Raw genomic sequence first — 12,354 nt, forward strand, 5'->3', positions numbered from 1 at the left:
GATAAAGATGATCAAAGTTTTTGGTTTCAAGAATGATATATCCTGTATAAGACATGATCAGAATGTCTAGTTTCAGGAAAGATACATCCTATATAAGACATGATAGGATCAATTTAGATGCAGTCGATTAATAGAATTGATAAGGTTGATTGGGTAAAGAACTAACAGTTTGTTGATATCAAGTTGGAGGAAGATTTAGATATGCTAATGTTGGTTCTGTTGAGGGGATAGCATAAGATTTTCGCTAGTTTGACAATATCTGGAGAGAGATGAGTCATCATTCTGATTGCCTATACACCTATGATGACACCTTGATGATTCTTGCGATAGATCTAACCTTGGATAAAATGAGTATGAGAGATCCCATGCAAGAATGAAATGCAAGCTAAATGCAAAGCTACAACTGGACCAGTCACTGGGTTATTTTGTTTTGTCATCATTGAGCTTTTTAAAATGTGGGAAGTGAGTGCAAACATCAATGGTATAATTAAACCATGATGACCTAAGCACTGCTTTCTTGGATTTTGATATGGCAAGTTAGCACAAGCATCAAGGTATAATTGAACCAAGATGACCTGAGTGTTGCTTGCGTAAAACATGGATTATTAACCATTTCAATACGCAAATTGGAAATGTCTTCGATGTACTCTGATGATCATGTCTCGATACAAATTTGCACATAGTAATGATTAATTTACAGACAATAGACAAGAAAAATATCATGTTCCTTCCTTGTTCCTCTAGTCAGAGACATCCTGGAGTTACTAAGAAATCATGATAGCGAAAATCAAGATTGAAAAGTTGAACAATCATGTTAAAATTATTATCCAAAAGATATCATCCATTGAAAAGTGTGTGAATGTGCTTAGACTGACTTTGTGATAGTTTGATGGTTGATAATTTGATCTCATGTTCAACATTGGATGTGTCTCAGTTTTTGCTTGATAAGGGTTGCTTAACTGTTGTTCTACCTATTTGATTAAGCTCAAAATGATAAAAAAAATTTGTTGGCATTTTTTATGATAATGTTGTGATTGTCATTGATGGACACACACTTGCTTTGAGATCACTTTTTGTATGTATGAGTTATGCTCAACCGGTATTTGTTCCAAACCGGTATTATGTATTATAGTCTTTAGACTATCAGTGTTTTGCAGAAAGTGTTTACTGATCTCAAGTGGCATGAAGACCCAAGCAGTATGAGGACCTCAAGTGGTTCAAGGTTATCAAGCGGAATGAAGGAACTAAAGTGGTAGTTATCATTTTCCTAGTCTTCATTTTTGTCAATCGGTAATCGGTTTAATATTTGAACCGGTATTACGTTGTGATGAGTTACCAACCAGTAATCGGTAAAGTTGTATGAACCGGTAATACTCTTTGATGAGTTACCATCCACCGACACTTTGACGGTGATCTGTGCCATGTTACCAAATGTGTCTAGATGCAATGAACCTAGGAAATTGCAATGTAATCCTATTGGACCGACATGAAATCAGATTCCTTTATAAGGACATCATGTCTAGGGTTTTAGTGGTTGTTAGGGTTTTTAATATTGCATGAGTTTTTGTATGAGCGATCATAGGAGAGTAGAGCAAGTCTGTGTGAAGTAACAGAGTGTGGAGATTTTGAAGACTGAAGTAATGTTGAAATGCATTAGCAATGAGCTATCATGGATCTAATCAAGCTGACTGTGCTATTTGCTAGATCATTCACTTATTGATTACTCACATCTTCAACAAGTTTGAAACCCTTAACCAGGTAGGCCCAGATAAGCCTTTGTAAATCCTATAACAAGGTGGTTCACAACTATGGATCTGAAATCCTCTCACAAGGTAGTCTTTAACTAGACTTATCTCCTAACAGAGATTGAGATTCCTAACAGGATCTGTTCTGGTGAAGAACATTGTATGACCTTAACCGGTCTGGTTACTATTCTGCAGATAGTTACTTGTGAGTTTCATCTCACCGTGGTTTTTCCCATTTGGGTTTCCACGTCAAAATCTCTTGTGTTATGGTGATTGTGCTTCTGTGGGTGAATGCCTTATTTGTTGTTTGGTTTGCTTTTGTGTTAACTAGTTTGTTAGTAAAACTATTATACTAGTTTATTGCTAAACTGTTTAAGTGTTTGAGTTCAGTATTGTTTGGTATACTAATTCACCCCCCCCTCTTAATATTCATCAATTGGTATCAGAGCTAGCCTTTCTATAGGTTTAACCACTTGAAAGGAGATATGGGGGAATACACTATGAGGGAGCTTACCCATCATCTCACTCAGACTGAGAAAGCTTTTGATGAACTCAAAGTCAAATATAAAGCTTCTTTGGCTAAAAGAAGAGAGCATGCTGAGAAACTAATGGAGCTTACTGAAAACAGTTCTTTTGATGAAGCAGACATGGAAGGCCTAGTTGAAGAAGTTGAAAAATTGAATGAATCCAATGCCAACCTGAGGAAGGAGTTGGAAGGACTGACTATCCGAATGTGTCAAGAGCTTGAGAACTGAAGGAAAACTGAAGATCTGGTAAAAGACAAAGATCATGAGATCTCCAAGCTGAAGCAAGAAATCAGTGCACTTACCACTCATCTTCAAGAGAGTAAAGTGGAAAAAGAAGAAATGCAAGGTGAACTAAACTCGGCTATCTTTGAGAATGCAACCTTGAAGGAATCCAATGTTGCTATTTCCAAAGAACTCACTGAGTCAAAGGAAATACTTGCCAAATTCAACAAGAGAACTGTTAAGCTAGAACAAAAGCTTGAATCAGCTAAATCAGTTAAGTATACCACTGGACTTGGTTTTTTTGGTTATGAGGAAGGTGAGACCTCTGGAACAAAAGATGGAGCATCAAAGAAGCAACCAACACCAAAGGATAAAGGTAAGCAAAAGTTCAAACCTGTCTGCTTTAATTGTCTCAAGGAAGGACACACTGCCAATGTATGTAAAAGTAAGGCTTACAATAATTTTCCCTACTTTCTAAACAATAAGCCTAGATCCAATAGATTCAATGGTAATTGTTATGCATGCAACAAGTTTGGGCATAGAGAATTTGAATGCAGGTCTATCATGCACAACACCGAATGGTATCCTCAAAGGAGTCAAGGAGTTTTTCCTGAACCCTCTGGGAACCGGAATCCAAACCGGTTTAATACCTATAATCATCAGTCAAGTAGTGGTGGCTATCAAGCGGCAACCAGATGGAGGGAAACCTATTTGATTTGTCATGGTAGTGGTCACACTACTGCAACGTGTAGAAGGAAGAATGGAAACATTAATAATGGACCTTGGAGAGAACTTGGAATGATTTGCTATCATTGCAAGAAACCGGGTCATATAGCAAGATTCTATAGAACGAGATAGAATATATCAGATGATATACCAGTCACTTCAAAAGGAAAGATTGATGTTGAAACTATTCAAGCGGATATGAAGAAAGCATGGAAAAAGAAGCCAAAAGAAGTGATTCAAGAAGAACCGGTTTTTGCACCTAGTGTGGAAATCTTTGAACCAACAAACTAAGCTACATAAAAGCTTAGGGGGAGCAAACGGTGAAATATTTCATACCCCTGGTTTACACCGGTAAAAGACCTTAACCGGTATGTGATACCTGTCAATTGGCAGAAGACCGAAAATGGTAAAAGGCAAATTAGGGTTTACGCCCTAATAGTGGAGCATTTATTATGGTAGGTGAAGAATTCGTTTAAAAGGGTTTTTCAAGTCATTTTCACTTATCTATTTTCAAGCGAAGAAGTTTTCAAGTGTAGAGCAACAAAAGGCGATTTGTCTTGCGATTCAGAGAGATTTCAAAACCTTGAAGAATAATTTGAAGATAATATCAATCGGTCGAGTGTAGAAGTCAAAGCGGTAATTTAGCAAACGAAGTAGTGTGTGGCGAAGTGGAATTTGCAAGCCCTAAATATTGACTTACGAAGGTATTTTTCAAGTTTCTCTATTTATCATGGCTTCTGCATTGCACTCTAGTTCTAGTGCACCCGTTGATTAAGTAGATTTCATCCAACAGAAGGCAAAATATAATGCCCTATCCCAAATACCCGCTGGTGTTATAGTGGAGGAAGGTATTTCAGATTATATTGATTGTAAAATTGAAGACCTAGGATCTCTAGTGATCCATTCTCAGTTAAGCTTATTCTGCGGGAAGGACAAGAAGATCAAATCGGAATACAACATCCTGGAAAAGAAGAAGCTTCATAATGCGGTCTATTTCCTTGAAGAATTCATAGATGATCACATCCGCATCATTCTAAGTAGAGTGCACGATGACAAAATGTATTTAGAGCGGACACATGACATCACACCGGAAGTGATTCATGCCGCAACTAGTTTCTGTAACGTCGGTGAAGTGCCAGCCCTAAGGAAGATCATCAAGACCAAAATGACCAAGCTCACCGGTTCTGTGAGTGATCAACGAGGAATGACCATCAATACCATCAAGGATGATCTGTTCAAGTATGCCTGCATGGTGATAGGTTACCGAACGTTCTATGCTAGCAGGATCAATTCTGTCTCTGCTGTAGTGGTAAATGCTGCCTACAGGATGATCAAAGAAGATGCCTCATTTGATTTATGCACCTATATGCAAAGGCAACTTCTGGTGAACCTGAAATCTATTAAACATGACAATGCCTTGAGATTTAAATTTGGATAGCTATTGGTCAGATTGTTCTTCTACTTCCAAGGCTATTTCCCAGGAGTTGGAGATATTCAGTGGTCTACTGACCAACCGGTTACAAAGCAAATCAAAGAAAGTCTTCAAGTGGTTGGAACCGATTACCTTGAAGTATTGAACAAATACTTTGATGAGTTCAGACACAAGATGAGCCAAAGGGTGAGAATATCCGGTGATATTGTCAAGAAGTATGAAGAAGATATCTGCTTTACCATCAAAGTAGATGAGTGCATAATGGAGGTAGTTGAGCCTAGACAGGAAGAAGTGGAACCCATGGGATATGAGGTGATGTATGACATGCTAGATGGGTATGCCTCTACCCAACTCACCTCACCTCTTGATCCAAAGGAGAAGAGAACTGGCACCTATTTGGAAAGGGTTACACTAGTTGAAGAACCTTCAGTAAAGAAAGGAAAAGAACCTTCCGTAAAGAAGGGAAAGGAAGTGCCATCTGTATCGGCACTAGTTACTTCAGCAAGTCCTAAAGTGACCAAGTAGTCACCAGCAAAGAAGAAATCAGAAGTTGCACCTGTCAAAGTATTTTAGAGAAAGCGGAAGACAAAAGGCAACACACCGGACTCAGAGGACACTGTATCTAAAGAACAACCTAAGAAGACTAGGCAAACAAGGAAGAAGACAAAGACAACTAGCAATGAACCGACAATATCAATACCGGTAAATATTGATATTTCCTCTTACCAACCATTGACACATTATCAAAGGACTATCAAGAACATTAGAAGAAAATTTCTTAGTGATTTGAAAGAATGTTTTGATGATTTTAATGATAATGAAAAATAGGAAGTTGAACAGGAAGTCATTAAATATTTATGTATTAATGACCGGTGGCCTTCAGAAATTAGATCTGAAGCACCTGATTCTTTATATAATTCTTTAGATAACAAATGACACATTTCCACAGAGAAGGAACAGGAAATAAGAGAGGAAGTATTTGCACAATATTTTCCTGATGTATCAAATTCATAACTTTTTGAAGTTATGGATAAATACAAAGGCCTCTTCTTCATGAGAAGAAGGACACTTGTGTTACTAGAAGGAAAAGTTCCTTAAGTGGTAAAAGATACCCACAATCATGCTCAATCCACTCTAAGGTTGCACCAAGTGGCTGAAGCCAACAAAAAAGCTAAGCAAGAACCAGAAATCAATAAACCGGATGAGGTGTATGACAGTGAAGGAGAACCGGTCACTGATCAAATGGACCCCATTGATGTTGATGCCTTGAACAGTGAAAATGTTACTCTGGATAAACCAACAAAAATGGCAGAACAGGAGAAACGGGACAAAGAAAAGGCTGACAAAGAGCAAGTTGAGAAAAAGAAAAAGAATCAAGAAGAAGAAAAGAGGAAATAGGTAGAAGAAGAGAAGAAGCAACAGGAAGAAGAGAAGAGAAAAGAGGAGAAGAAGAGAAAAGAAGAGGAGAATAAGAAACAAGAGGAAGAGAAGAAGAAGAAGGAAGAGGAAAAGAAAGAAGAAGAGAAATGAAAAGAAGAAGAAAAGAAACAGGAAGAGGAGAAGAGGAAGCGGGAAGAGGAGAAGAAGAAGAAGGATGAAGAAGAAGAGAAGCAGAATGAAGAAGAGAAGAAGGAAGAAGAGAAAAGAAAGAAAGAAGCAGAGGAGCAAAAGAAGGTAGAAGAAGACAAGAAAAATGCCAAGGACAAGGAGGAAGCAGCAAAGAGCTCACAAGTGGAGACCCCAACGGCAACCGATAGTCAAGCCAAACTTGCTGACATTACTAGTCCCATTGACCTCCAATCTGCAAATGAATCAGAGCTGCTACAAAGCATTAAGCTTGCCCAAGAGCGACTGGAAGCGCTAAGGAGGAAAAATGAGGAAGATGTTATTCAAACTGTGGTGGAAACTCTTACCAGTTTGATTCTTGGTACCAATCTCCCAAGTATCGATTCCTCTCTAGCTCAACTGAAACTCTTATGCATAGTTGTAGAAGACCATGTGCAATGCCTGGAAGAGGTTGCTGAAGCTAGTGCACAAAAGAAGCATCAAAAGGCTCTGAACACTACCTTGGTGAAGAAGTTAAATGAGCTCCGGTCTGAACTACAAAAAGCACAGAAAGACATAAGAGATGCTCTGGATGAGGGGAATCTACTGCTCAACAAGATATGCCAACCCCATCTATTCTGTGATGATGTGCTTTCTTAGAAAGACAAACTACAATCTGACTTGGAGCCATACATAAGCACCTTCAAGACGCCCTATGATTCCTTCACCACCTATGGGCAAACCATTCACCGGTTTCAACTCCAAACTGCCAGACTAGAGTTAGAGATTAGCAACCGAACCAGAGAGTTGCAGGAACTTCGACTGGTTCTACTACCAAGACTGCAAATACTTCAGAAATGCTATCTCAATCTGGATGCCTTAACGGTCACTCAAGAGATGAGTACCTTGGATGCCATGGAAGAATAGGTTTATTAGATGCAAATGGAGAATGAGGTTGCTACCTAATTGCTTGAGTCATGGTCCGTATCCATGAAGATCTTCATGCAGGACTTTAAATCAGTTTTTGACAAGTTTCACTCTTTATTGTCATAAACACTTATTATTTTAATACTAAAGGAAATAGGGGTTATTCAGCTGTACTTTGTCATTGTTGGCAAAGGGGGGAGTAGTATTCTGTATTTAAAATTTTGATGCATGCTATGTATACTTTCATGTTTATCTCTGTAAGGGAGTAGTATACATTGTATTTTCTGCAAAAAAGATAGTGTATATGCTTATGGGGAGTAATTTTGATTATGGCATATTTTTTGTTGTAAAACACTTAGATGTCAAAATTTTCCTAAGTGTTGCCATCAATGCCAAAGGGGGACATTGTTGGTATTTTTGATGATTATGTTGTGATTGTCATTGATGGACACACACTTGCTTTGAGATCACTTTTTGTATGTATGAGTTATGCTCAACTGGTATTTGTTCCAAACCGGTATTATGTATTATAGTCTTTAGACTATCGATGTTTTGCAGAAAGTGTTTACCGATCTTAAGCAGCATGAAGACCCAAGCAGTATGAGGACCTCAAGAAATTCGAGGATCTCAAGCAGAACGAAGGAACTAAAGCAATAGTTATCATTTTCCTAGTCTTCATTTTTGTCAACCGGTACTAGGTTTAATATTTCAACCAGTATTACGTTGTGATGAGTTAACAACCGGTAATCGATAAAGTTGTATGAACTGGTAATACTCTGTGATGAGTTACCAACTGGTATTTTTGTGATGAGTTACCATCCACCGACACTTTGATGGTGATTTGTGTCATGTTACCAAATGTGTCCAGATGCAATGAACCTAGGAACTTGCAATGTAATCCTACTGGACTAACATGAAATCAGATTCCTTTATAAGGACATCATGTCTAGGGTTTTAGTGGTTGTTAGGGTTTTTAATATTGCATGAGTTTTTGTATGAGTGATCATAGGAGAGTAGAGAAAGTCTATGTGAAGTAACCGAGTGTGGAGATTTTGAAGAATGAAGTAATGCTAAAGTGCATTAGCAATGAGCTATCATAGATCTAATCAAGCCGACTGTGCTATTTGCTAGATCATTCACTTGTTGATTACTCACATCTTTGACAAGTTTGAAACCCTTAACCGAGTAGGCCCAGATAAGCCTTTTTAAATCCTCTAACAAGGTGGTTCACAACTGTGGATCTGAAATCCTCTCACAAGGTAGTCTTTAACCAAACTTATCTCCTAACAAAGATTGAGATTCCTAACAAGATCTGTTCTGGTGAAGAACATTGTATGACCTTAACCGGTCTGACCTTAACCGGTCTGGTTACTATTCTGCAGATAGTTACTTGTGAGTTTCATCTCATCATGGTTTTTCCCATTTCGGTTTCCACATCAAAATCTCTTGTGTTATGGTCATTGTGCTTCTGTGGGTGAATGCCTTATTTGCTGTTTGGTTTGCTTTTGTGTTAACCGGTTTGTTAGTAAAACTGTTATTCTAGTTTACTGCTAAATTGTTTAAGTGTTTGAGTTCAGTATTTTTTGGTATACTAATTCACCCCCCCTCTTAATATTCATCATTTTTGCCCCCAGCTAGGTGCAGGATTTTGCCCCTAGCCTAGAAACAAATTAATCATGATATACCCAATGATCTAAACCATGACGAGAAGCCACCCGGGATGCCTGCGTATGTACAAGGCCTTATTATGAATATGAAAAACACTGATGGAAAATGAATGAATGCAAGTGAAACGATGCATGAACTAATAGATGGAAGAGCTAGCAGACAGATAGCACCTATTTGCCAGGTTTTCACCATCTATTTTTATTGCACTTTTTCTCATATTTGATTTTTTGGATTTTTTGCTTTTTCACTTTTTTTGGATTTTTCTGCTTTTTCACTTTTTTTGATTTTTCTACTTTTTCAGACATAAAATTTCTTTAGATGCATTCTATTAATGGGTTACTTGAGATGATCTCCATCCTATGTTGATAGCTGATATGCTCCTGACCCAAATACTGTTGTGACCACAAACAAACCTAACTAGTTTGGTTCAAACTTTCCTTTCTTTTCTTGATCTGCTTGGTTGCATGTATTTTTCTTGAGTAATAGTTCTCCAACTTGAAAGACTCATGGTTTGACCCTGTGATTATAACTTCAGCACATTCTTTGCTGACATACCTTTAAATGATCAAAGACATTTTGTCTTCATTCATGGATCAATTCTAACTCCTGCAATCTAAACACTCATTGTTCTTCATCTCGGATAAGACCTTTTAATGATACTCGTAGAGAAGGTATCTCTACTTCTATTGGCAGTATGGCTTCTGATCCATAGACAAGAGAGAAAGGTTTGGCACTTGTTAGTGTGCGGATACTAGTACGATAGGCCCATAGAGTAGGGTTTAATTGAATATGTCAATCTCTTCCAGCATCGTTCACTACCTTTTTGAGGATTTTCAAAATAGTTTTGTTTGATGCCTCTTCTTGTGCATTCCCTTGTGGATAGTAGGGTTTGGAAAATCTGTGTTGGATCTTGAATTTCTCACATAGTTCTTGTACATCCTGATTCTTGAACAGTTTCCCATTATCAGTGATAATGGTCATGGGTATTCCATAGCGACAGATGATGTAGTTCAAGATAAATGCAGTAATTTGTTTTCGTGTGATATTTGTGAGGTACTACCTCAATCCATTTTGTGAAATATTTTGTACCTACAAGGATGAATTTGTGACCATTAGATGAAGAAGGATTTATCTTTCCTACTAGATCAAGACCCCATTGGTAGAAAGGCCAAGATGTTTCCAAAGCATGAAGTTCTTGTGCTGGTGCATGAATCAAATTCCCATGGATTTGACACTGTTTGCATGTTCTAGCTATCTGAAAAGAATCTCGTTCCATAGTTGGCCAATAATAGCCCAAGCGTATGAGTTTTTTTGAAAGGGTAAGACCACTTGAATGAGTGCCACAAATGTTGCTATGGACTTCATGTAAGGCCTTCTCAAATTCTTCTTGTTTGAGACATCTTAAAAGAGTACTGTCTAGACCTTGTTTAAATAGGGTATCTGTGACAAGAGTATAATGGGAGGATTGGTGAATAAAGTTTCTCTTTTGATTTTTTGATAAGTCAGGAGGGAGGATATTATATTTTAGGTATGTGTAAGTTTGGCCATAGCGGGAGGAATCATTCCCAACAAGGTGACAAATAGTTTGGGAATCGGGACAATTATGAGCAAGGTAAAACAACTCTTCCACCAGGAATTCATAACGCTGCTGATTTTCCTGTGTCTGAAGGAGAGAAGCTAGTGTAGCCATAGAATCTACTTCTTTATTGTCATTCCTTGGAATCTTCTGAAAAGTTATTTCTTGATATCATCAACCATCTTTTTATAAGGCATTAAATTTTCATCCTTTGTTGGATAATTGTCATTAATTTGATTGATGACAAGCTGAGAGTCTCCGAAGACTTGAAGTTGTGTAATGTTCCATTTTATAGCCATTTTGATGCCTATAACCACAACTTCATATTCTTCTTTATTGTTGGTGTTTGGGAAGCTTAATTTGTATGTTTTTGGAATTGTATGACCTTGTGGTGTGATGAATAGAATACCTGCTCCTAATCCATGCTGTGTATATGAACCATCAAAGTATAATTGCCATGTTTTTGTTGTGACTGTTAGGATATTAGCATTGGGAAATTCAATTTGCAAAGGACGATTATCCTAAAGTGGTGCCTTGGCTAGCTGGTCTGCAAGGACTTGTCCCTTAATAGCTTTAATGTCTATATATTCAATATCAAACTCACTCAGGATCATGATCCATTTTGCTAATCGTCCTGTTAATGTTGCCTTGTTGAGTAAATACTTCAGAGGATCAATTTTAGCTATCAACTTGATTGAGTTAGATAATAGATAGTGTCTTAATTTTTTAGAAGCAAAAACTATTGCCAAGCATTCTTTTTCTATTGGAGAATAGTTGAGCTCGTATCACAGTAGTGTTCTACTAATGTAGTAGATGGCTCATTCTTTTTCTTCATTATCCTGTTGTGCGAGCAAAACCCCCTAATGATACTTCAGTGGTTGATACATAGAGTAACAATGGCTTTCCTGGAATTGGTGACATTAGGATAGGTGGTTGCATGAGATATGCCTTGATCTTGTTGAATGCATCCCCACATTGATGGTCCCACTTGAAATGAATATTTTTGTGTAATAGATGTGTAAATGGTTGACACTTATCTGCCAATTGAGCAACAAATATTCTGATTGACTAGAGTCCTCCTTGGAGTGACCTAAGTTGACTTATATTCTTGGGAGATGCCATCTCCATGATTGCTCTGACCTTAGCTGGATCTACTTCAATACCTCTAGCTAAAACAATGTATCCCAATAGGTTGCCTGAAGTGACACCAAAGGCACATTTCTTAGGATTGAGTCATAGCTTATACTATTCTAACCTATCAAAGATCTTTTCTGTTATTCCTATATGGTCTTCTCTGTTGTATGATTTTGCCAAGATATCATCCACATAGTCTTCCATGAATGTATGCATCATGTCATGGAATATCATTGTCATAGCTCTTTGATATGTAGCAGCTGCGTTCTTTAGTCCAAAAGGCATGACGTTCCAGCAGAAAGGACCCCATGGGCATGTGAAAGTTGTCTTTTCTTGATCTTTAGGTGCTATTTTAATTTGATTGTATCTGGAGAAACCATCCATTAGAGAAAACATGGAGTGTTGAGCAGTTAAATCTACAATGATGTCAATGTTAGGCAAAGGAAAGTCATCCTTTGGACATGCGTTATTAAGATCTCTGAAGTTTGTTCATATTCTGATGCTTTTATCTAGTTTTGAAACATGAACGATGTTGGATACCCATTGAGGATAAGCTACAGGTCTGATGAATCCGACATCCAATAATTTCTTTAGTTCTTCTTTGACTAGGAAAGCAATATGCGCATGCATTTTCCTTAACTTTTGTTTGACTGGTTTGGCTCCTGGATTGACATTTAAGTGATGCATAATAAGCTCTAGATCTAACCCCGACATGTCTTCATATGACCAAGCAAAATTGATTTGTCTTCATTTGAAGAATTGCATATATTGTTCCATTTCTTCTTCTAACAGAGAAGTTGTTGGATGTAGGATCTTCTGTTGCTCTATTGTCCCAATGTTAACTGCCTCTGT

Source organism: Cryptomeria japonica, chromosome 10 (assembly GCF_030272615.1).
Source record: "Cryptomeria japonica chromosome 10, Sugi_1.0, whole genome shotgun sequence".
In the NCBI taxonomy this organism is placed as follows: Eukaryota; Viridiplantae; Streptophyta; class Pinopsida; order Cupressales; family Cupressaceae; genus Cryptomeria; species Cryptomeria japonica.